Source organism: Echeneis naucrates, chromosome 7 (genome assembly GCF_900963305.1).
Source record: "Echeneis naucrates chromosome 7, fEcheNa1.1, whole genome shotgun sequence".
NCBI classification, from domain to species: Eukaryota; Metazoa; Chordata; class Actinopteri; order Carangiformes; family Echeneidae; genus Echeneis; species Echeneis naucrates.
In genome coordinates, this window is record NC_042517.1 from 19,236,768 (window position 1) to 19,262,674 (window position 25,907).

The window sequence follows — 25,907 nt, forward strand, 5'->3', positions numbered from 1 at the left end:
TTTTATGCAGCTGATTTAATTTAGAAAGCATCGATTTCTTGACTCTAACGTGGAAGTGCTTAAAAAAGGAGGCTGGGAAAAGGAGAGGTGTATTTTCAGTCTTCCGCCGGTGGGAGGGAAGGAGGGTGCAGTGAAACAGAAGAAGCAGGAGAGGAAGAAAAGTAGGAAAACTCTGCAAAGCCCGGAGTCTCATTCAGCACCACCCGGCACTGGACAGCGACCAAACAACGGAGTTGATCTGGAACCTGGAGACCAAAACCGGATCCAAAACCAGGTCTGGGGGTGTATCATCATCTGCACGGGGCATGTCATCCCCCAGACCCCCACAACAGCTGAGAGAGAAGAAAAAAAACCTATCCAGGCATTTTTACTTCCCACATTTCTGTCTCTCTCCGATCTCTCCTTCCTGCCTCTCTCTTTGAATCGGATCCGTGTGGCAGGTTTGGAAAAGCTGCGTTCAAACCGCAGCCGAGTCCAGAGCTGACTGGAAGGAAACCGACACATAAAAGAAAACGTGGACGCCATCGGAGGTGGCAGAAGTTCACTTTGGCCACTTCGGACTCACTTGCGTCGGTGGGATTTAACGGTAAGAGCGCTTCCTTTTTTGCCTCCCCCCAACGTACCCCGTTAGATTGGCATCAGTGGGATTGAGGAGTGGTGTCAGAGTCATGGATGAGAGTTACGCAGCTGTGTTGTGGCTTCTGTCTGTGAGAGTATGCTGCTCAAATAGGACAGATTGCTTGTCTTTGCATCGACTTGGAGGGACGTTGGTGTGCTGTGAAGAGCTGGCACTCACATGAGGAGAAGAGTGTGAACATCAGAGATGTTACAGAAGCCTCCTGATGTCATCTTTCATTCAGCTCCATCATGCAGACCCCCCCCCCACCCACTCTTCCCACTGTGGATACTGCTGTGTATTTGTGTTTATCCCTGTATTAAGGGGCTCAACAGATGAATCACCTTTGCTGAAAGGCTTTTGGTTTCTCATGGAGTTGACGGAGGGGGTGGGGGTGGGGGTTGACAATACAATGGACCCCTTTCATCAGTTGTGTCTATGGGAGCCCCCTCTGCAAGCCCCTCGCTCCTTTCCGCTCCGCTTGGCTTGCTGCTGTTCCTCGCCTAAGCAAATCTGAGGAGCCTATAGGTCCAATCAATGCACAGAGACAGACAGACGGTCCATTTTAAACTCATGTAATTCAGTTAAGACAGGGGCTACAGGCTATGGAGGGAAAAAGCACTTTCATTGGTTGGTTTCTCTCAAATACCGGCAATCCAGCTTTGCATTTAATCATTTTTAAGTGAGACATGATGTCCTGGTGGGTGCATATGGTTTGGTGATGTTTTTTCTCCCACTATGCATCACTGTCATAGCTGGCACTTATGCCGCTGCTTGGAAGGCTGTTGAATACACAATGTTTGTTTCTATGTGTTAGAAATTTCAAAGAATCTACTTACCCTTAAAGAATGATTAATTTGATGTGCTGTGCTTTATACTTTTAGGTTTTGAGAGAGAAACACACATGCCATTATTCTGAAGGATATGAAGCATTATCTGAAGACAGAGGTGCGAGGGTTGCACTTTTATTTTACTTTTCACTTGATTTATTTATTTATTTATTTTTTTTTTACGGCAGCCTGTTTTTGATGGAGGTTTGGAAGTTCCAGTCTATAGCTCTCTGGGTGTCTCTTGAGCCCAACATCCACATCTCAAATGCATCAGTGGATTTCATTGACAGAAAAGCATGTCCTTAAGATATGATATAATATTCAAATTCAATGATGTATTCTAAAAAAAGAAAAAGAAGGGAAAACCTGAATGGCAGTTAAAGACAGAATTGAAACTAACGTTACAGGTCTCTAAATGCCAATCAGATTCTGATTCTGGATCTGAATCATTTCACTGTTTTGGGGAAAACAGGAAAATAGATTTTTTTGAACTCATAGAAGTGCCTTTAAATTTCCATCAGAGCCCCTCACCATAATAATACATCTCCCTTTCCTCATCCATGTCATACCTTCATTCTCACAGTCAGAATCAGACTCACTGAATCTTTGCAGCACAACCCTTTGAGCAATATCACAGTGTGGGGCGTAAATCTCCATCAGCATTCACAGTACGTGTGCATTAGTGACTAGCCAGGGTTGTTGGTAGTACAAATGTACTTATTTAAGGGTAATGTAGTTGAAGAGAACCCAGAATATTTGTCAAAGCTGCTAATCCAAAATAATAAGCCACAGTCCCCCCAGATGAAAACTGCTCACAATCTCTTGGCTGTTCGTTGTCATGTTTGGACATGACAGTGTACATCAGAGTATTGGTATCAAATTATTTTGATTTTACAGGATTTTATTTCTTTGTGCTTTATACTTATTATTTCTGCTACTATAAAATCATACATGAGGGTGTTTTTTTTTTTTTTTTGTGGGCAATCTCCAATTACCTGTGAGGCATGTTGTGCAAAATTTTGCAGAAATGACCCTTTGACTGTCCTAAAATGAGCTGCTCAATCTGAGCAGGCTGCACAGCCCCACCCCAAACAATATCCAGCATTGGCTGTGGCTAAACACAAAATGGCTGTGTTTGGTTTTGGTTATTGAGGTTAGGATTATTTTTGAGGCAGTAGTTCGGTTTAGGGTCTGCAAATCAGAGGTGAGAGTTTTGTGCAGCCGGGAAGGAATTGTTGCCCCAGAGACCTGGTTGAGGGAAGGAAACAATTACGATAAAATTTTGTGGTGGAAGCTCAAAAAAAAAAAAAAAACCTTACACAAAATCACAAAACCCAATTTAGAGGGGGAACCTCAATATGTAAGTGTGTACTTGCTGTATTCCGTACATTTCTAATGACAGAGTATTCAGTATTTCACCCTCATTAACAACTTTCTTCCAGAAACAAAAACAAACAAACAAAAAAGAAAACACATCTCATTAAGATGCAAAGCTTGAAGAAGTTCCAATAAACAGACCTGTCAGCAAAAAGCCTGTTACTCTTAACCTTTACATACAAATGAGTTTCCTTGTACTGTAATCTGTTCCAGGCATGATGGTGTTCCTCTTCTAATCAGAAAAATCATCCAGGATATGTTTGCTGTCATTTCCTTCATCTCTTGTAATTCATTCTTCATGCTGCTGTGATTTAGTATAACATTATTGGAGCTGGTTGGGATAAATCATTCTCCTCTGTCGGCTTCCCCTTAGTTTTTCTTCTACATCGAGCTAAAAAGCAGGTGCTCACATCAGGCAGGCATTCAGACAGACAGGCAGACAGGCAGACAGAGAGCTGTTTTCTGCTTTGGATATCCGTTTGTCTGTGGTTCCTTATCAGTGCTTCATGATCACAGAGAGTTCACCTTCTGGATCACCTTCACTGCTTCCTCCTCCTGGCTGTCCGGCTGTGTCTCAGCATCACTGTGTCCACTACAGTCTGATCCCCTCCAGAGCTTCAGCAGATCCATTTCCCACAACACAATCCTATTTTCTAAACTGGTGATTCTTCCTTTCTGCGATTCTTTAACAAACTCTGTTCTTTTTAGGGTTCAGTCATTTCAGCCATATGTATCCTCTGGAAAAAATTGCTTTAGTGCACACTCTGGGCTTTGAAAGTTTTCATTCTGAAGTTTTTTTTTTTTTTTTTCTATATGTGTGTGTCTTTCGTTCACAAAAGACCTGTATAAAACCACCAGGCTGTAAATAAACTCTTATCACAGACTCAGTACATGAGAACTGGAAGATGCCTACAGGTTGAACATCTTCATTAGAGGCCTGCTGACACTAATCAGAGATGACATCCACTGGCAGTCTTGTTAATTTACAAGATTTACAACACAAAAAAATGAAGCAAATAATCTTTCCACCCCAGCAAGACAATTCCTCATGTCGAATTAAACTGTGTTCTTATCAGAGACTACAGTGCAACATGCCGTCCTCAGCAAATCTGGCTACAGCTCACATTTTAAATAATCGCTCTCTCTTGACAGGCAAAAGTCACTCAAATGAATCAAGAACATGATGACACTGTATCACAAACACATCTGTCACCAGTCAAACAGAGTTTTGGACAGAATCGCTGAAGTCAGATAACCAGTTTTCCTTTGTTCTGGTTTCAATAGTTCCATTTTTTGTAATGAAGATCAGAGATCACATTTAAACACCTGATATACTTGACTCGCTTCAAAAGATAAAGTGATATGCCGAATTCGGAACTCTAAGAAGGAATTACATGATCGTTTTGTTGGTGATTTTGCCATCAGCTGCCACAGAGGTTATTAACGACGTTTTGCCTCACATTCATTTCTCCTTTCTTCATTTCCTGATTCAGTGGCTCAGGTCTGAGCAGTTGTGAATGGTTTTGTCACAGATGAGCAGCACTTCCAAATATGGCATACAGCATTTCCTTGGGCGGCACTTCTGCTGTGTAATTGATGGATTTGTTGATTAGTGTTGCATTAAAGTGCGATTTCATGGGGAAAGCTTGTGACATGGCGGGATTTTCCACCATAACATTCAAAAAACTTATTCCAAATGACAACAGTAAAGGACATTTGTATGAGTTCCAGTTGATACAGAGAAAACTGGGCTGTTTAGTTGTCAGTTGACAGTGACAACACATGTTTCGTTTGAACTAATTAAGCCACTAGGACATCTCATTGGGCTGTTGGACTCATTGGACTATTATAGCTGCAGCTTTGGGTGGACATAAACGTTAAATCTAAGCCTTTTGAAGCATAAATACGCGCATACACACACACACACGCCTACAGCAAAATACAAATCCTGCTACGGTGTTCATTCAATAATTATAACAAGTCCTGCAAATTGTAAAAAGATTAATATAATAATTACAAAAATAATTATCTAGAAAATATTTATTGTATTTGTTCGTTCACCTTTTTTTTTTAATTGGTGTATGTCTGTTGGACTATATGTTAGGAACCCTGTGATGACTTGGTGAGGTAGAAGAAAGAGCACATTGTTTAAATAACTACTTTGTAAGGGAACTGTCACCATCATAGAGGTTGGAAGTTGGAGAAGGTTCAGCCCACTGCAGAGTGTGCCTCTAATAACAGACACAAGTCTCAATTACAACGACTTCTGAGTGGCTTTGTAATGTGAGCATAAACTTGTGTTGTTATCTTTTTGAGGATTTGAACAAACAACAGATGCCGTTGCTATTGTTAGATTTAGATTATGCAGCTAATCCAGGTGCTTTATCCTGCTTTACTGTCAGTGTTCAGAGTGAAGGACATGGACTTTTGGGTCCGATGTGTTAAAGCTGCTCTGCTTTTTTTTTTTTTTTTTTTTTTTTAATTATTATTATTTTTTAACTTTGTGAATCTAAATAGATGTGAATCACAACAAATAAAAACTGAATTTTAGTAATTTTAGGGAGTTTATGAAAAAGGAAAGAGCAAATTGAAATTGACATTATAGTAAGATCCTTTAGCTTAATTTCCTCCTTCCTTTTCTTATCTTTGAGCTGCTGAAGCCATCTAAACCAGTCACGTGCCTGTCTGAGTCCTAGCAGCTGACAAGGAACATTAAAATGGTTGAAAAATAGAATGAATACAAAGACAACTGCGCACAAAAATAAACCAAGGATGTCCTCCATACTTATAAAATAGAGCTCGCTGCTTTTGCAAGAGAGGTGAATGAGGACCTGATTATCACCTCAATGAAAATTTTCAAAAAAGCTGTTAAAGTATTCACAGCCTAAGAGATTAAATAATAAGTTTAATGACATCAGGATTGAATTTTTTGGTTTCAACAGTGTCAGAAACTGGAAAGGAAACCAGGCATAGCTTCACTCATTACTTGCCCAATGCCACCAAGGGGTGGGACATGGCAGTGGCGGCATGGCGCTGTATAGGTGATTTTCAGTAGCTGGGACAAAGAGACTGGTCACGGCTGAGAGAAGGCTGAGCAGAGCAAAGTACAGCGATAACCTGACCAGACTGCTCAGGACCTTGGACCAGGCTGAGGATTCACCTTTGAACAGGATGCTGACCCTGCACAGCCAAACAACACGGGAGAGTGGCCTCAGGACAACTCCGTGAGTGTTCCTGAGCCAGAGTTCACGTCCTGAAAGAGAATGAATTGAAAATGGCTGACCGTCAGTTCCTATCCAACCTGACAGATTTTAGACAGTCTGACAGACAAAATCCTGATGTGTGGAGCCCGGTGCGTCACACGAAAGAAGACTAATGACCGTATGTGCACTGAGTAAAGGGTCTTTTTTGTCAATGTGGTAAATCTATTTTATTTTTCGTACACATTTCTAATATCCTGTTCACCGTGGCATTACAGGGAACCAATACCAGAATCATTTATTTTGATTTTAGCATCAAGGATACAACTGTTTTGGGTCCTGAGTATTTTCCAAATGCACTCGACAGATAAATTCAGTGCATTCGTATTGTAAACTTCAAATGACATTATTTACAGGCTACCTTCGAATAGAAGAGGTAATGTAGTATTATCTTCCATTTCCTCAAAGGTCACATGAAGGTTGTGATGCTGCTTGCCAGGTCATTAATCAGAGATATTTGCCACATGAACTTGCCTGGATTTCAGACATTTATCATCCGTCATCCACTACTTTTATGTACCCCCCCATATATATATATATATATATATATATACACACACACACAAAAACACAGGTTCACATTTCAGATCAAGGCACACAGCACACTTGTGGAATTTTCATTGACATTCACAATGCACTGAGCTGAGGCATTTTTGCCACATTGTCAATTTTGAGGCCTGCCCACTACTCATGCATATGTATGCACATATCTACTACACTACCCACAATTGCCCTAAAAAACAAAGGATTTGTGTGATCACAGTTTAAAGCTGGAAAATTCTGCATTATGCATAACATAGGAAATAGCTGCATTGCTTATTTAAAAAGTCCACTTTTTTTGAATCACAATAGTAATATAAAGCAGTAGTTTTATAAAATTCAAATTGAATAGTATCCATTGAACTGCGGAGACAGTGGAAAACACCCTCTGATAAGATCCATAGGTCTACAGCAGAAATTTGCGGAAATGAGTGGGAGAAATTATCCCCACTTTCCACATAAGGCATGACTTTAGGGCCAGTTCCTTTTAGCTGCAACAGACCACTCCAGATTAGTTCTTGTTCTGCACACCAGCGCCTGGCAGAAATCCTCTGCCAGAAGCAGTGGGAAGGCACAGCCAAGTCCGTAAATCCTGCAGTCAACAGCCACCCAGCTCTCTGTGCACTATTCCTGGCCTTGATTACAATTCGTGTGCCACGGTGGCTTGCTCCAAAGAAAGGGCCACATGGGAATATTCAATGATATGTGCAGTGGGATGGGATGTTTGGGGAAAATTTGTAATTTAAAATAAAATCTTTCAAGAGTTTTTCAAGAATATTCACATTTCTTTCTTTTCTTTTTATGATGTAACAGGTTTTAGATGCAGACCCTGTACAAACATTGTGAACCAGGCAGTAATCTTATTTTGCTCCTGTTCTGCTTGACAGTGAATGCTTATAGATCCACCATGCAGATCACATTTTCTCATTAGCCTGCCAATGCCTTAAAGGAAGATAGATGCAAAAAGCACTTATTGTGTAGCCTACACTGGTTCAAAGACAAATATAGGTATCACAGCTGGCAGAGCCTGGACATGATTAATTGCAAAACGACGCTCTCCTCATTTTGCCCAAGCCTACTGTCTCTGCAATCCAACATGAACGATGCAAGAGAGGAAGCTTGGGATGACTATGTGGAAGCACAATGCCATTGTTTCTGAGCAAAATGCATTAACATATTGACTTTACAGGAGGCGTATGTCTGTTATATCAGGTCCTCTTGATAGGCTGCCCCACATTGTTCAAGTGTGACATGCAATCAATGTGCAAATAAATAAAAATAAAATAATAAATGTGTGAAAGTGTGAAAAATAAAAACAGGTAGGATAATGTTTTATTCAGCATCTCCTGCACTCTTGATGGTTCAGCCCTTACAATCATATTGCTCTCCAAACAACATCTGCAGACTTTAACAACATTAAATTGTAAAGGGAGACCGCCATTAGGGCCTTTAGTTGTCTCACTTGGTTGTGTTTCCCTTTATAATGGGCCTGTCGGGCTGGTATGTGCGCCGCAGGTCCACTTAATGGTGCACTGATCGGTTAGAGCCCATTACTCAGAGAATCCTTGTCATTGCCCTTGCCCTTCCTCACTACCACACTTCAGTTCACTGTTAATGAGATGTCTGTATTTACACCAAGCCCTGATTACAAATGCAGGGGGAGCGATATGGGAAACCATGTCTACCACTCCCAGCTTCCTTGTCTGACACCTGTAAAAGGGGAATTAAAAATGGAAACTAATATTCCAAATGTGCAGAGGCAATGAAGTAAATATAGTGGGAAGCTCAGGTAACAAGGCTAAACTCTTCCAAACGGGAAAAAATAGCATCTATAAATGTACAATGTGTAGTGAGAATTAGGAGAACAATGATCATGATGATATTTTTACTCCAGTCTGCTACTAATGATATTAATGTGTGCTACAAAAACACAATCGCAGCATGGATTATTTCATGTCTGCAACACCACTCTTATGTTCACTCTTTAAATATCAAACAACAACAAAGACCAGAATGTTCCTACATCCTGAAAGGGAAACGCACTTAATCACTTTCTTACAGAAACTGATACAGTGCACGTGTCTGTACATTAAGTAATAATGCATCATTTGAATTAGTCATCTTAAATGGTGGTGATGGAGCCAGATGAGCTGCTTACCTGCTTCAATTCTTGTGCCAGAAAGCTACTGATTGTAGGTTTTTTTATTTCATCATATTTAAAATGCACACACGAAAACAGTATCAACCTACTCATTTAACATGGCCAACAAATAACTGGCATTCTCTAAAATGTTCAACCTTCAACCAACCATACCTAATAATAATAATAATAATAATAATAATAATGATGGCGGAAGAAAAAACTCTCAGAGAATATTTCAGTGAGGACATGTTGCAGCTTTGAAGGTTTGATTCATTGAATGCGTTTCTGTTACTCTTCTGAAATCTGGGATGCGTTAACTTTCTTCCTCAGTCTGTTGCTATTGCAAATGATTAGTATATAAATACTAATTTCAAGGAGACTGGGCCAATTACTTGCATATGTTATAATCTCATATTACAGAAAATATTCTTGCATACAAGAATTCCCGTTTTTCAGCTAATTCTTAACTGATGCAGAGGCTAAAGAACAGAAGTCATTTGTTTCAATTATGTTAAATATGGAAGGAAAGTATAATTTATGTCTAAAAATGGTATTCCGATGCTTGAAAACTTGCTTTCACCTCAAAGCCTGCTTCAGCGAGCCCATTTACTAACTTGTGGTGTTTCGGGGGGCTTTGCTGTGTGAATGGAGAGAGGGGAATATCTTCAATGAGCTGCTGGGTGCTGAATTTGTTTAATGATTCATGATACCTCAGATTCCTCGTATGACTTACACACTACGTCCTGGCTTTGTTTACAGCACGGCTGTAATGGGGCCCTGACTTTCCGCAGTCAATACAAATACTATTCCAGAGCCTGACTGCTTCATAACTTGGCAGAATGAATCACACACACACACACACACACTGCATTGCTACAGTGCCTGAGGCTGTTCTGTGGATGTCTTATCTATGTTAAGAAATATTAGTACATGGCATGGAGTGCATTTGATATATTATGGCATTCCACTAAACCTAGCTTTACCACCAACCCACTATAAGGAGAAGAATCCATTTGGCCTCTATTAAAAACAATGTAAAAGGCAGACATTTAAAATTCCTCCAATTAACAGTGTTTAAACCGTCTGCTGCTGCAGATGTATTTAAGGGCATACACATATTCAGGTTTTGATAGCATTTTTAATCTTTTATCTACTACTAGTACTTTGCAAGGATCTAACCAAACATGAATACATTAATCTGATGTGAATTGATTAGGCTCCCTAAGCAGAACTGGTTTTGCAAACATCAGATTTAAGTGATTTCTTTTCGTAAAGTGTGAACAGGAGCTATTAGTCTATAAGCTATAAGCTAGCTATAAGTCTCATGACCTCGAATAATGCGCATGTGCCCAAACATACAAATGAACAAACTACCGACCTCCACTGCACCCCTAACCCACTGCTGCTGTTCATCTCGATGATGGTAGCTTCAGATTATTTGGCATGTTCAGTCAGTGTAACAAAAAACAAACAAACAAACTATAAACTTCTGAATAATAATAATAATTTTGCTAGTCGTTGTTAGTCATGATGTGACCGTGGTGACAAGAACATCAACGGATCAAACATTTTGGTACTGACTGTAAAATATATTCCATATAGTTCTAGAGAGTAAGTCTTGAAAACATGGTGGATGGAGTTAAACCGTTTTGGTGACCTCCCACCCCTCCTCAGCTTTCATTTATCCAGTTAGATGTTGGATATTTGGAAGAAGAACTGGGACACCATTTGGTCCAGATATTGATATTTACTGGCTTTAGCAGAACTATGAAATTGGTATTTTTCTGTTTCAAAATAAAATATCTCAACTACAATTCCACGGATTACAGCAAAAAAACAAAAAACAAAAAAAAAACAATCATTCACATTCCCTTTGGGGTTTCAAATAATTTTAATGATTGCTTAACTTCAATCACTGGTTGAATCAATCTAAAGCAAAAAACAAACAAACAAACAAAAAAACTATGTTATCCCAGTAATGTAGTTTCTGATCACCAGAAGAAGATTGTAACAATCTTGTTGAAAAAAGAAAAAAAAAAAAAAATCATACTTGCTATTCATACTCAAACACCAGTATGTTCACACTGTGAGCCACTGAGCACACTGACGTTATCATTTGGTTCAAAAATGAAAAAATCTTTCCTGCATCTCTGTACATTTCCTTCATATTTTGTCACCTTTTGACAGGTACATGAGCTGATAGGCCACACACACAAAAACATATATAGATAGATAGATTGAGAGAGAGAGAGAGAGAGAGAGAGAGAAAGAGAGAGAAAGAGGGAGAGAGATCCTTTTTAGACCAGGAGCATCACAATTCCTGGTATTTTACCAACTTGGAACAGGATCCAGAATATTCCTGGCTCTCAGAATTTTTAATTAAAGGTATCACGGCCAACCAAGGGACCAAAGGCTGTCCTTCCAGGTGTACTGTGTGGGCACTTAACAAGCAGTCTTTCATCACACAGTATTCAAGCTCAGTGGCACCCTCCTGTACTGGCTCAGTTCAAGCCTTCTAATGAAATGCTCCATCTCTGTCATCACGCTGCCATTTTCACGATCTATTAAACCTTATACATCTACTGCACTGTTATGCATTAGTGCCATCGACTTCTGCTACCCTAAAGCATTGTTTCAATTTTGCAGAGGTGAGGAGCCGAAGCCGAGGCTTAATCAGGAAGTCATAGCATGATTTTTTTGGAATTGTTTTTTTTTTTTTTTTTCAAAGGACTTCCCAGATTATGTGCTGTGTAGTCGCCGGAGCAATGATGGCTGAAGATCTGTGGCTGACACTTAATGTGTGTATATTGCCCTTTTCTCTTTGATGTTCAAGTATGTAGCAGCCACCAAGTCCAGCACACATCACACTTCCTCTAAAGCCGCACTCCAGAAAAGTAACCACAGGGTTGAATTCTGCAATAATCTCCCCTGAGCAGAGCAGTCTTCCTGCATGCAAAGGCACTGCTTAGATGTTTATTGGAATTTAGACCACTGTATTTGCCTACAAGGTACAAAATAAGTTGCAACATTTCCAGCTGCTTGGGTCATTTGATGTGCCGATTTGGTGAAGCAGAAGTAAGGACTTGGAAAGCCATACGTAGGACGAAATAAATATGTAAGTAATTTTAATAAGGCTGAATGCCATTATAGATATTATTCGATGTGGACTGATGGATTTGGCGATGAAAGAAAAATGATGCCCAAGTGTTAGAATTGAATTACATTTAATGCTTTTTTGTTACTTAAACTCTACTGCAATTATTGAACAGCTGAAGAAATAACTTTTGGATTATAGAAGGTTTTTACATGCAAAAAAACTGCGACCAGTCCTTGGGAGTGAAACTATCTCCACAATTTAGAGCAGCAAAATGCTAATCCTGTGAGCATTTACAATGATTTATTCACCAAAGGGACAATTTCTCCAAAAATCTGAGCAAAGAATCGATTTTTTCCAAGACTGGACACATGACCAGTTTGCATCATCATCATACCGTATCGAGAAAGTTAAACATGGTCAAGGTCAAACACTTTCTATAATCCTTTCCAAGCTTAGGTCATTGAACATTTATGGGAAATAACTCAGGGCTTCTCTTCTTCGCTTCTCTAGCAAAAAAATAAATAAATAAATAAAAAAAAGGCAAAAGTAAAAACAAAACTAAAAAATATATATAACCCAATATCCCACTCCATCCAGATCTAAGGATGATTAAAGCACTAAGGGGCTACTGTTTTATTATTTATGGTATTTAATATTTGTTCGCTATTTAGGTCATTATTTTAAGATAAAGTGTTTTCAAATTGTTAAGGAAGCACCAGAGAAAGCAACTGTTAGTTGTAACTATAACAGATGCCAAGCAGAAAACAATAGCAAAAATATGTATTGGTGTCAATTTAGCTTTAGAAAACAAATTGAAAAATGCCATCACATGATCTGGTGTCTTATGTAACATCACACTGCAGCTCTGCCCTAATTATACATACTAGCATCACCAGAGCAACAGATGTTTAAGAGATTAACATTAAAGACATGTTGCTGTGTTTTTAACCAAATATTTACCTATCAAAGGGCGAGCTGAATTATTTATGATTACGTTGGTTAAGAAAAGGCTCAGCCAGAGATTGTTGTCTGTTTCCTCAAGCTCGGTGGCTGGGATCATTTGAGGCTAATGTCCGTCTGATTGAGGTCAGACGCTGTTGTAATGAAACCATACAACTTTGGAGGACAACATCCAAAGCTCAAAGGTCGCTCAAGTTGGCTTTTTGAATCATTTTCTGTCTGTACCTTTACATCAATCACCTACACAGAATCTCAGTATTTCCTCATTAGTTTGAGGTGCACCGAGGCATAGCTGCACTCCACATGTGAATGTAAATTACCTATTTATTTCATACACACAATTCGTGTACATGCAGTGGAGCTGAAAGTATTTGAAAATGTAACCGGCCACTTATTGTATCATTTTACAGTAAGTTGTGCGTCCACACAAAAATGCCAAACATTTGCAGGTTCCAGCAGCTGAAATGAAATTAATTTGCAGTTTTATTCTTTTTTGTTATAATAATCCAATTTTCTTTGGGTTTAAAGGTGATCAGACAAGGTAGATAGGTAAGATAGGTATTGAAGAATTCTGGAAAATAACAACAACAAAAACCTAATATGATGATGAAATGAAAATACTGATCTGCTCAGTCTGATAATTCTCAGCACTCAGTGAATATCCACAAAAATCTGATCACATTTTCAATCTTTGCTGATATCTCATCTTCTCTTTGTCCAGGGGACCAGAAAACCTTCAGCAGTGCTGTTATATGGCTTAAATGATGATAATGCTCTGTAAAATCCCCTTGTAAATTATACATTTGCACCCCCCCTCCACTTTTTTTCTCCTTGTCATGCAGAACATGCCTAATCTACTTAAAACAAGTTGATAGACTGGTAATATAAATGAGACCACAAGGCCATCTGAGGATCCGTCTTCATTAGGAGTGGGTCTGGGGAGAGTTTCTATTAGCTCACTATCAAGACAGGGAGAATGTGAGGAGGAAATTATGCAGGTCACATGACAAAGTGTGGGCGGCCTATGGCAAAGCCCAGTGGAGGATGAAAAATCTTAATCAACGGCAAGGACTACCGGTGACAGGGCACCGTGATCCCCCCTGTGTGCCGCAATGTAGAAGATTATATCCATCCTCTGAAAAGATAGATATTTCCTGTGTGAATTCCTCTTTGAAGAGAGGACAAGATGGCTCTGTGTCTCTCTGTTCCTTACTTAGTTATGTTCTATTAAAGGTCTTTCAAAGATTTGTGTCATTTCTATGTCTAATCTGTGAACAGCTGAGTGAGCCCCAGGATGACCACATGCCTCACGCCAACGCCACTCAAAAATAAATTAGCAATAGTAGACCGGAAGAGTTCAAACTATTTGAAGATTGTTTTCATGTGAAATACTTTTCAGTTCAAAGTTCATGCTCTGTGTGAATGAAAATTTCTAGCTGTTCTGTTTTTCTTATCCATTTCCTGTTTTGCTCTCTTGTCACAGTCACAATTTCATGAATACCTCAGTCAACACTGACGACTGAAAAAACGTCCCTTTCATCATTTCAGTGCTCTTCGGGCTCTGTGGTGCTGCGTTTGAATTAAACCAGATTCCATTATCACTGGGTGCTCTATGGACACTACTGTTTCATGTTATGCACATGCTGCAGCTAACAGGGTTCCCTATAGACTAAAAATTGCTTTCTGAAGAGATCATTATTTTTTGCCTGACCTTCTTTGGGAGTTCAATTACTCAAGGTATGTCTCTGAGCTAAAATGGTACTTTTCATTCTGCAGATGGGATGATGAGATTGGGGATACCTTGCAAGCAAAGATATTGAAAAAAAAAAAAGACTGTTGCTGTTTGTTTGCCATTAATGGTCCTGAGATTTCACACAAACTTCTTTAAACACATATTGATCTCCATTTGGCTGTGGCTCCATCCATTGCCAAGGTTACCAGCCATGCCTTCTTGTTCAATTGTCATTCTTTTCTGTGAGGCACTGACTGATAATTAACTTGATTTTATAACCCTCATCCTCTGAGTTAACTGTGCTAATTAACAAACAAGCCGATATTTTCGTCTTGCTCTCAGATAAAAATGGTGCTAATTGTTCAAATCAGAGCCTAAAGCTCATGCTGTTATCTTCGAACTGTAACTGCACTGGGGGTTAGACCCATTCTTTCTACGTCATACTTGATTGTTTTAGCATTGCACTTCTGTAGCATTGTTGGAAAGTATTAATATATAAAAGCTTATTCAGAAGAAACAGATATATCCTCCTTTTAACTCCCCACATTCTTCTTTTGTTTGTCAAGACAAAACAATACAGACAAATACAATAGATCTGAGATTTGTGTGTAAGTGTACGTTATGCAAGTCCGGACTAATAAAGTCTCAAGGCCCCTTGCAGAACTGAGGAGTGGACTATAGCGATTTGGTGAGCTCACGTCTGTCAAGCTTTAGAAGTACTATTTTGTTTATTTATTTCATTTTTTATGAGACTGCGACAATGAGGGGTCACCACATCATCTGTCCTGGACTGACTGGCTGAATGATGATCACTCCACCACTTTTCACTGCGTCTTGTCACTGTGTCGGTGTAGGTGTTGACGGCGCAGTGGTCTTCTCTTATATTTCGTAGCAAGCTGTCGTGCTGTTTTGATTTCAGGGCAATTTCCACAACACTGTGTCTCATTAAGGCAAATAAATTACTTTTCTATAAATGCAAAATTGTTAATAAAATGTTTGACGCATGAAGCAGAGAGCAGGAAAGAGAGAGGAGAATGGAGACTTCATACAAGACAACAAGACTTCATACGAAGCACCATACTACACCAAAATGGACGCAAAGATCTGTCTTTAATAAAAGTCTCACCTGGTACAATGCTTTCCCTTTGGGCTTTAATTTATGCATTTGATCATGTTGTCAAATGGCATCATGGTAATAAAATCAGGATTTGACCATTAGTAGTCATACAGTCATACAGTACATTTTGTTCAATTCGTGTACAATTTGATTCCAAACTAATTCTTTCAAAATAAAAGAAATCAAGGGGAATTGATAGAGGCTAAAATTCATTGCAGTTGAATCTTCTGTGGTCTTGAAAGAAACATAATTTGATACTCTTTTGTTTCGCCGTTGCCCCATAACATGAAGGTTGCGACTTCGGTTCCCGGCCCGGGGCCTTTCTGTGGGGAATTTGTATGTTCTCCTCGTGCCCCAGTGGGTTTCCTCCCACCGTACAAAGTCATCATGTTTGGGTTAACTGGTGACTCTAAATTGTCCATAGGTCTGAACGTGAGTGTGAGTGGTTGGATTTCTGTGTGTTGGCACTGTGATGGAATGGTGACCTGTCCAGGGTGACCCCGCCCTTGCCAAATTATAGCTGGGATTGGCTCAAACACCCAAGCAGATAAGCAGTAGAAGATTAATGAATGAATAAGTCAATTATTTTAGTGATTTTTCACAAAGATCCTCCGGATCCAGCTTTTCAATGTCTGAAACAGATTATATATGACTACATATGCTGCTTTGTGTCCTGGAAATCTGGATCTTGTAAATACTTTTCAACATTACAGACTAGATAAATCAAGCGTGAAAATAATTCATGTGTGTGTTCACAAAGTGTTAATGGCCTTATAAAAGGTTTACTCAATGCTTTTGATAATCGAGCAGTTTTGAACAATTGATCAATTAGCACTGTCTGTATCATTGTGGATAATTTAACCCTTACTTGAGATACTGAGGGAGGAGTGAAGAACAACAAAATGTTTTGCCACTTAATGGTTGAAGAAAGCTAGAAAGGGTGAACTTCCTGCATCGGGGGGGTTATTATGATGGCCACTAATAACTGTTATGATGAGGCTGATGAAACTGGATTTATAAGCACTGACTTCAGTTAAAAAGGATATACGACATATAAAATATTCACAACATAAATACACAGTGAAAGTTAGTACAAAGTGTTTGAATGAATCTGGATGGAAATCAAAGAAAGGTTGATATAGGTTCTGCTTCACTGAGCAGACGTACATTACATGCAAATGTGAAAATGCAAAGAGAGGCTTAAGTGGATGGCTGGAAGTACATTTTCTGCTGTCGACTGCCAACAAAGTATTTCTGCTGTACACAGTGACAAACTTTTTATGAATTTTATTCTCTCTCTATCGTTTTCAGCCGCTTATATGTCCGGGTTGCTGGCAGTGCAGGAGCCAATCCCAGCCAGTGTTCTGGGTGAAGGCGGGGTACACTCTGGACAGGTGGCCAGTCCATACTCACACCTACTCAGACCTACGGACAATTTAGAGTCACCAATCAACTTAAAGATCTTGGGACGGTGGGAGGAAACCCACAAAATGCATGGGGAGAGTACGCAAACTCATTTTTATTCTTCCATATTCAAAGATATTTTGAGAATGATGTGGCAACATTTTTGCACATATTCTCTCAATATCATTAATGTTTTTCCAAATCTCTACCCTCCATCAACTCAGTCTCCAATAAATATAAGAAAAGGTCACAGTGACTCCATACGCGACTTTATTTACCATGGCAGACCTGGACTGTTGTTTTTCTGTTGTGCACCCCAACCACGTCTGTGTTGTAACAATCATAAAAAAAAACAAACAAACAAAAAAAAAAAAAAAACATCACAAGTGATTATATTGCCACTAAGACATAGTTGGGAAAACTGTTTTTTTCACTTGGTAACTGAACATTTTTAGGAGACATTGTTAGCTAAACTGGAAATACATCTGTAGGGGCACAAATTGTAAAATAAAAGCTGAATAGTCAATGGACAAGTATATTTAAAAAAAAGACCTGAATGACACATTTAAGTACAGTGTAACATTTATCTGACCATAATGGCCTGAAAAATAACAATTAGCTCTTCATTGCTTGTGTTCTTAAAGGTTAACATCAATGTGACGTTAACAAGCTGGATTTGGCCAAAAGGCAAATTTTCGTCTACAAAGCATGCTAAGGCAGAATACATTATAAATGTAGCAAGGCCACACGCCATGACTTTTGACACATTTCTAGCAGTTTTGAGCCAGATCTCACTGCTGAGAATCTCCAATTTTATGTAATGATTTAAATATGGATCGTCTATTTAACCGTTGCAGTGCTTTCTGATTTTTTTTTTTTTTTTTTGATATTGTCAAATATGATGCAGATTTTACTTTCTGCCAGCAGTGATATAATGAGGCTTGCTGTGGGACCAAGCTCTCCTCTCTGAGCGAGTGCCAAGGAAGAGAAACGTGGGTTATGAGGAGGCACTCAGCATGAGCGCCTGCTATCTGAATCCCAAAAAGCTTTGTCCAAGATTGTATGATCAAGAGTGATTGCGGTGTTCAAGCAAAAGCAAATGATGCTGCAGTTGTTGCCTGATATGAAGTAGTCTATTTTTTGCGTTTTTGTTGACGTTTCTAAGAAAGAGCCTGCAGAAATGACCGAAGTTCAGGACGTTCCCGAAGGCGTTCAGGAGCTGAGTTTTCCGGGGAATGTATCAGCACGGCACAGTGACACTTGTCATCTTGAATAGTTGGCTGGGAGCGGCGACAAGGCAATGTGAGCCCAAGCTCGTCTGTCGCCTGTCTCCACCCGGCTGCCTACAGTGATTAAAAATGGCAGGGCAGTTAAAACCTCAACCACAAGCACTCTTCAGGGTATCGTATCATGATCAGTTTTAGGCAGACCCTTGAGGCAACATTAAAAAAAATATGAGATCTGCCACCAAAACAGTTATGTCTATTCAGGGGATTGGTTGTGCCGCTGCAGTTGTTCTTTGTTAAACAGGACTTTGTGTAGTCGTTATAGTTTTAGATTATAGTCATATGGCAATCTCGTTATCCCCGACATCCGCTAATTAAGGATTGTGTGTTATTTGTGTTTGGGGCATCCAGCATCTTTGGCCGCTCGAAGTCATGCAGGGTAAACCGCAGCTCCTCGCTTCAGGACTGGGAGTCCGGCGCCTTGGGGGATATATCTTCCGCTTGGAGGCTCTGAGGGCTGAACAAAGTTCACCCAACTGCCAGTTTGTTTCTTTGAGTGTGTCAGTACGTATGTTTTCATTATCTTCATTCTTAAATAGATTCCACAACTACTTCCTCTTTGTATTTGAACGGAAGGTATGCATTCACCCAACGCTTTAGTAGTGATGGGTTACACCACACTTTTGATACAATACCGTTTACTTTTTGCATAAAATATTCGATACTGATTGATTAATTGAATCATAATATACCTTTAAAACAAATCATGTAATATACTGACCATTGAACAACTTGAATGTACACGGTTTAAAATTTAAAAGTTAAACAAACAGTTAACCTAAATATGAATTAAATAAAACACTTTCTTTGGACTTTTGCTGAGAAGCATTATTTTCAAAACAATGAAATACTCCTCACAGAAATTTAAATCAATACATTTAGCATCAATACAATACAATCAATAATCAATAACATAAAATACCTTTGGTGACTAGCATAATTTGACAGAGATGTAAGTATAATTTTTTGTACAGAAAGAATGTTTCTCAAAAAGAGTTAGCTTCTCTTTCTGTCAGACATTTCTCCATTTTCTCCGCTCCGTCAGAAACTCAGAAACACGCGTGCTCCGAGCCGTATTGTTGTTAGCAGGATGTAAACACACGACTAGGGGCTCTTTTGGTCACGTGACTTGAATGGAGCAGTTCAATATATTGCGGGCTGAGGGGGTGTTGTTTCGGCACAAAACACTGCAGTAAGTTACTTAAAAAATATTTGGAATAGACACATTCGCTTTTATTTTGCATGTATTTATTAGTAAGATATTTTAATGGAGTAGTTGATACCAAAACGGGCGATGTGCTGGTATCAATACCATCACTACGCTTTAGCTGTTTTTTGTTTGGTAAATTTAAAATTACTTTACTTAATGTACTATTGCAAAGTTCAATTCTACGAAAGAAATTCTGCTTCATTCGATTCCTAATTTACCCTTTGCAGAAAAAATTTAGTGTAGCTTTGAATGCAAATGTATACTGTTGTATGTAAGCTGAATTAAAGTGTACCGTCCAGTTTTCTAGCATGGAGTCGTCAAGCGATTTCCCTTTCATGTTGCACAGGTACTGTGGACGTTTACACAGGAAAAACCATCTGTCTCCTTTTCCACAGTCGCACACAGTTGCTGTTGATGCTGGTTGACAAATGAAATGCTCAGTGATCCCATGAAACGTGTCCTTTTTCTCTCACAGAAAGCAACAGGAATAATTACAAAATACAGCTTAAATTTGATAAAAATAAGAAGTTTCAGCCCGTAATACCAGCTATGTCAGACGGTATATTTAATGATGAATGACTAACAGACATCTTTATTTGAACTCCAGGAAGAGCTACGCAGATGTGACAAAGTGAATACCAAATCTGCGTGTTAAGAGTATTTGTCAGTTTAAAGAAATGACTGGCGGTCACCGCTGCATCACTTGAGCAACAAAATGAACTTTACTGTGAAGGGCTTTTCAGCATTTCAGCGCAAAGACACTCAGCTCCACTCTGTGGTGTTAAAACAAGAGCGTTTCCTCATATTACATCTTAAATTGTTTGATCTACAAGACTTCATTGTTATATAAATGCTCTCTGGGCCAGAATAATGAAGAGAAAAGCAGTAGCTGAATATATTGACAAGTGACAATAAGGTAGACACAGGTGTCAGGCAGGCAGTGCATTTTAAAAAGTCTCTGAAGAACAAGGTAACGCTAATACTCAGAATTTGTAATGAGAGCATATTATTACACTGGAATTGAATTCAAACAACTTCCAAGTGGTTAGTTTGACTGTTTAACAAAGAGTCACAGCCCTGCTGCGTAATGACTGTGCTGCAAAATAATATAAACCTTTGGCAAATTACGAACACTGACTGAATCAGTAAAAGAAGGGCAGTTGTCTTCAGCTCAATAAATCAATAGCACAGAATCTAGTCTAAATAGTGTAAGCAAAAACACATATTGCACTGTTCACCAATTTTTTTTAACGGGATGACGGCAAAAATGCTCCACAACCAATGTATGTGGATGGATAACATATTGTACGAAGCACACTGGGGATACTTACTGGTAAAAAAACAAAAACAATAACACTGATTCCAATGGGTTTAACTTAAAAAAAACCCCCAAAAACAAACATTTAAATGTCCTCAACCCTCAATGTAGAATATTTTATGTTAAAAGTGGTCCCAGATCTCAATCTATGCATGATCTTTGCAGTCTTTTAGTCAGACTAACATTAGAGCTGAAGCCATTATGAGACAGTGAGGCTATTTTTTATTTTTTTTTTACAACAGCAAATGAGATTAATATTGGACACACACTTCTCCTGTCATGTTCCAGTAATCTAACATAATAGTGTTACCTTGCATGCCGTCAAGTAAATTCTGCAATACCGCTTTGAACACCAGAGCTATTACCTCCACGCTTACAAACGCAACCACATGAAACCTGAAGGAGATGTTCTGGGGAGTCGGGTGAGAAACAGCTTCAGGCCTTCTCTTGGCAAAAGTTGGTCAAGCATACCAATCCTGAGTGGGACAAGTCAACTTGATCCGGTACAAAATCCACACCAAATTCCTGATATCTGTCAGTGTTTAGCAGGATTTAGTCAGACTTTAGAGGAGAGGAAATAAATGAGAGAACAGTGATAAATGTTGAGAGAAATGCTGGAATGCTGGATGCGGTCTCTCCACAAAAGCCAAAAAAAATCTGATATGGGCTCGATGTACATTAGAGAATGATATATTAAGGAAGAGCCAAACATCACACAAATGTGTAATGGTTAACTAAGATTGACACGTCCAATATCATATGAATCTAACCTGCTTAGTTTTGAAAAAAAAAAAAGAAAAGAAAAAAAAAAGGTGATTTAATGTAAAACAGCCTAAATCCCCAAAGTTTTCTTTTGTGTGAAATTACCCACTTGAATATAATCCTCTACGCCCAGATAAAATTAAGTGATTAAGCTTTTATTAAGCTGATTTTTCTCACGTCAAATGAATCTATAGAAAGATTTTTCCCTTTGTGGTGGAACAGTTGCCAAAGAGGTGATAACAAACCGTTCTGCATTATCAGTAATAATCAGACTGGCTGCACTCCACTTTACATTTTCAATTTTCTTTCACACTAACCACTAGGAGGGAGTATGTATGAATCAAACAGGACGCCCAATTATGTCCACGCACAGTCGGCAGATTTCTCTAATAAATTTTATTATTAATAGAAATGTACTGGGAGATGAATGGAAAAAGTAGGCAATGATCACACACGTGCATGCATTAACAATAGTCACTGATTAAAATGATCTTAAATAGTCTACACTCTCAGGTAGCGAAAACAACAATAACACATCATACTTTAAGTTTATATGAAGAAATTCGTAACAAGCATGCTCCTCGGTCTTTTCTTTAATGCACATTACAACCCACCCTTTCCTCAATTGATACTCTGCAAGTAAACTGACGGTGGCGTTTCAAAGATGTCTCCATCTTTGATCATCACACACCGCGCCCCCCAGGAAATATCAAATATTAAAGCAACAGAGTTCCCCAGTAGAATACACTTTGACCCACGACACTGTATGCCATGAGAAAAGGTGGCATGATGTCACGTTACCGACTTTCCAGTTCAGCTCCCAAGATATTGCCTTTCCACGTCTTTGAACAGTTTGGTATTTGAGCGCATACCCATTCCTGCAGCAAGGAACAGGAAAACAAAGGTTCTAATCCAGGTTTGTCAAATCCTGTGCCACAAAAGGCACAAGGTTTCAGATTACACTTGGTGATTTTACTGAAAGGATGAAGAGATGAGAGGAGTAGAAAGGAGTAATTATTCAAAGCATTTGAGGTCGCATCCACAAACATTCAGATAACTCTTTCAAACAGCTGTTTAGCGAGCAGCCGCGGCTCAGAGGCAATTTAGTAAAGTTCTGCAGGTGACAAGAAGTATTATCTCAGTGAGCAGGTTTGTCTCTAAAATGTGAGTTCACCATTTCGTCTCCTTGGCTGGCTTTATGGATTATAGTCCTTTAAAGATGCCAAAATTCTCACCCACATTTTAGGTAGGATCGACTGTGTTTGCAGGCAAGTTCCAATGTACAATGTGATATAAATGCATAATTTGCAAACAACGCCAATATGTTTGCTTCCACGCATCCAAGAAAATTTAGCCTTTGCGCAGCCACAGAGCTCTTCAGAATCAAACACCCCAATTTACTTTTTAATCCATGTGTGTGTGTGTCAGATAGCCATCAAGAAAATATGTCAAACTCAGGGACGCAGGAAGCCGGTCTGGTTGGTGACTCATCAACCGTGTGATGGGAGCAGTGATGATGACGGTGATTATAAAGTTTCTCTCTCACTTCTCATCTGTTATTCCAAAAGGTCCATTTGCTTACGTTAGATTACATATGCAAACTTAGTGACCACTCACTTCTCACACTGGCCAGACACCTCATCACACATTTTTTTTCACAGTTAGTGTATTGGAAATGTTTTGTGAACCAGATAAATAATGCTATTTCAGATCTGAAGCTCATCTTCTAACAAATACATTCCAACATAACAATTTCCAATGTCCGTCAGCCGAAGCTTGGTGAAAGAAACTGGGCTGCCTCCTGCTCTCCCTCACGCATCTGTATTTCTCTAACACTCACTTTCAAAAAGAGGCCTGTTAACCTTGGTTGCTACGGCAACTGTGACACCGGTGCAGCAACATTCACAGTGGGCTATAGGCGAACAATGCACTACAGTGACCTGTGACTGACCTCGTGTCTTTACACCTACAGAATTTGTGAAAGAAACAGAGTCTTTAAGAAAGACTCTTGTGGTCTGAGATCAGATGAATGATAAGGCCAATAAGAGACACTTAAGGATGAGCACATGATCATAAAAATGTTTGGATTATGTCAAAATACAACACATCAGAGTTTAAATCGGGTCATTATATTTCAGCATGGAAGGTTCACACCTTCCAAGTTTTTTAGATGACTGGTGCTGATAATTTTTGCATATTGCACAGTAAAAACATTTTTAGTTAATGTTTAAAGCCAATTTTTGGAGGAGTCTGTCGCAAACATAATGATACCTGCAGCCTGGATTTGTGCAGCGGTGTCAGTTTGTTGTGAGGCGGCAGGGAAAGCCGCAGCTTTGACTATTCGGTTAATTTCTCACCTTGACTACAGCAACAATCCTGCATAAATAAGTTTGTTCTTTATCATCTGATGACGCAAATGTGTCTCTTCAGTGAATCCAAGAACACCGCATGAGTCTATAGTATCCATTTATGCTGCTTCTCTGGCTCACAAGGTGCATACGTCCTATGGTAATGAAATTAACCGAAGCTGCAGAGCTGTGCTAATGGTGTTAATAGCATTGATTTATCAAATGAGAATGCAAACTGGCTTCTAATGAGAAGAAGATCAACCACAAATATCATGTATTTACAACCTAATCTGCAGGACTCTCCTGACTCTACGCAGAGTTTGAATCCTTTTTATGTGGTTGTGTGCGTTGTTTGTGCAGCCACTCTCGTCTCTCTTTTGGAAGATCGAAAAATCAATAGAAGTCCTCCTCCTCAATCTTTTGGGCTTCACTATTTAAACCTGTGTAATCCTTTCATATTTACTAGGATTATTTTGATTTCAGAATCTTACCACCGGAAAAACTCTTATGTTTTGCTTAAAAACACAGACTGTGGTGTAATGAAAATGTAAAATGAAACCAACGTACGCTTGCCCTTACGGAGCTATATGATTTGACACCCTAGTTGGAAACCGTGATGTCGCGCAAAGACCATCAAGGCTTTCACTGGGGTGTGGAAATTTCATTTTCTGTGTCAAGGCTTCTAACCTCAATGAGGTCGTCACCCCCTCCAAAAATAAATAAATAAATAATACACTTTGCCGAAATAGGAAGAATTTGTTGGAAAGATGTCTCGGCATGTCTGCAGCCCTTTATCTGCATAGAAAGCTGCCTCTGACAAAAATCATATGAAATCTAGCCAAGTAAAACACCAGATCCACGAGAACAAGTGCAGAGATCTGCAGGATACTTTTCTTGTTTGCAAGTTTCCGCCCGCTTGTGTCCCTGTGACATACAAGGAAAAAGTGACCTGACCCTCACTCTTGCAGCGCTCTTGGAAATGAGAAAAGCTAAAGAGGTTATGAGGGTTCATCGTACAGATCCACGGCCAAATGTCAGTGTGAGAACACTAGTTTTCCACTCTTCTCACTTCCACTATCAAATGTCAGTATGCTAATAACCAGAAATCCACGTCAATAATGTCCTCTGTGTCATAGTGCGCCATGCTAGACTCTCAATGCTCCTGCAGCATTTTAACCGAGTGGCTGCCCTCCGCAGTAACCCTGCGCACGTGTTTTCTTCCAGAAAATGGGAAGGCAGATACGATCTGATGAAACATTCAAGTTTCAGGGAGGATTTCTGGTCTCTGCGGAGAGGGAGCAGATGCTGAATGTATGTTCTATAGCTCATATTTCTAAAACCTTTGGGCATTTAAGACGTGTAGAAATTGTGCAAAAGCTGAAGGGCGGATGAAGGTCCCTTATAGATGGCCCACAATGCACGTTACTTGCGTCTTGATGCATGCAGTTCTGATGCAATGACCGTAGTTGCTTCTGAAACAACCCAAAGAAAGTCATACATCCACAGACACAAAGGCATGACATTATGGTTCTAACCTAGAAGTATTTATCATATAATCTAGCCAGGGAAATATGCCATGTGCATACCAGGGGTGTGAAGATAAACTCAACTCAACTCTGTTGTGTCGAGCTAGATGTTAATATTCCAAATATGGTCCAACATCAATATCAGAGATTCAGCTCCATCAATGCAGATCAACAGATTGAAGCCAAATAACACATGAACTTTGGAAAAACATCACAATAAGAGTCTTTCCAAGTATCTCTCTCTCTCCCTCTATGTTCTACCATCACAAATCTGCTTGAATCCAACACAGCCTTTCATTCTCACGCTGAAACGCCTGAAATATTTACGTTGCATTAGCAGCCTTCAAAAACATGCAACAGGGGCCAGTTACACCAGTGCTG

At 39.3% G+C, this 25,907-nt stretch overlaps 1 protein-coding gene across 1 annotated transcript in view; it reads left to right on the plus strand.

The window, feature by feature from the left end:
- The first annotated feature begins 233 nt into the window (after positions 1-233).
- The window catches only part of LOC115046000 (metabotropic glutamate receptor 4-like), a 155,803-nt gene continuing 130,129 nt past the window's right edge, over positions 234-25,907 (plus strand). The window contains exon 1 of the mRNA XM_029506043.1: positions 234-586. The gene's annotated coding sequence lies outside the window, so the exon portion shown is untranslated. The remainder of the gene's footprint in view (positions 587-25,907) is intronic.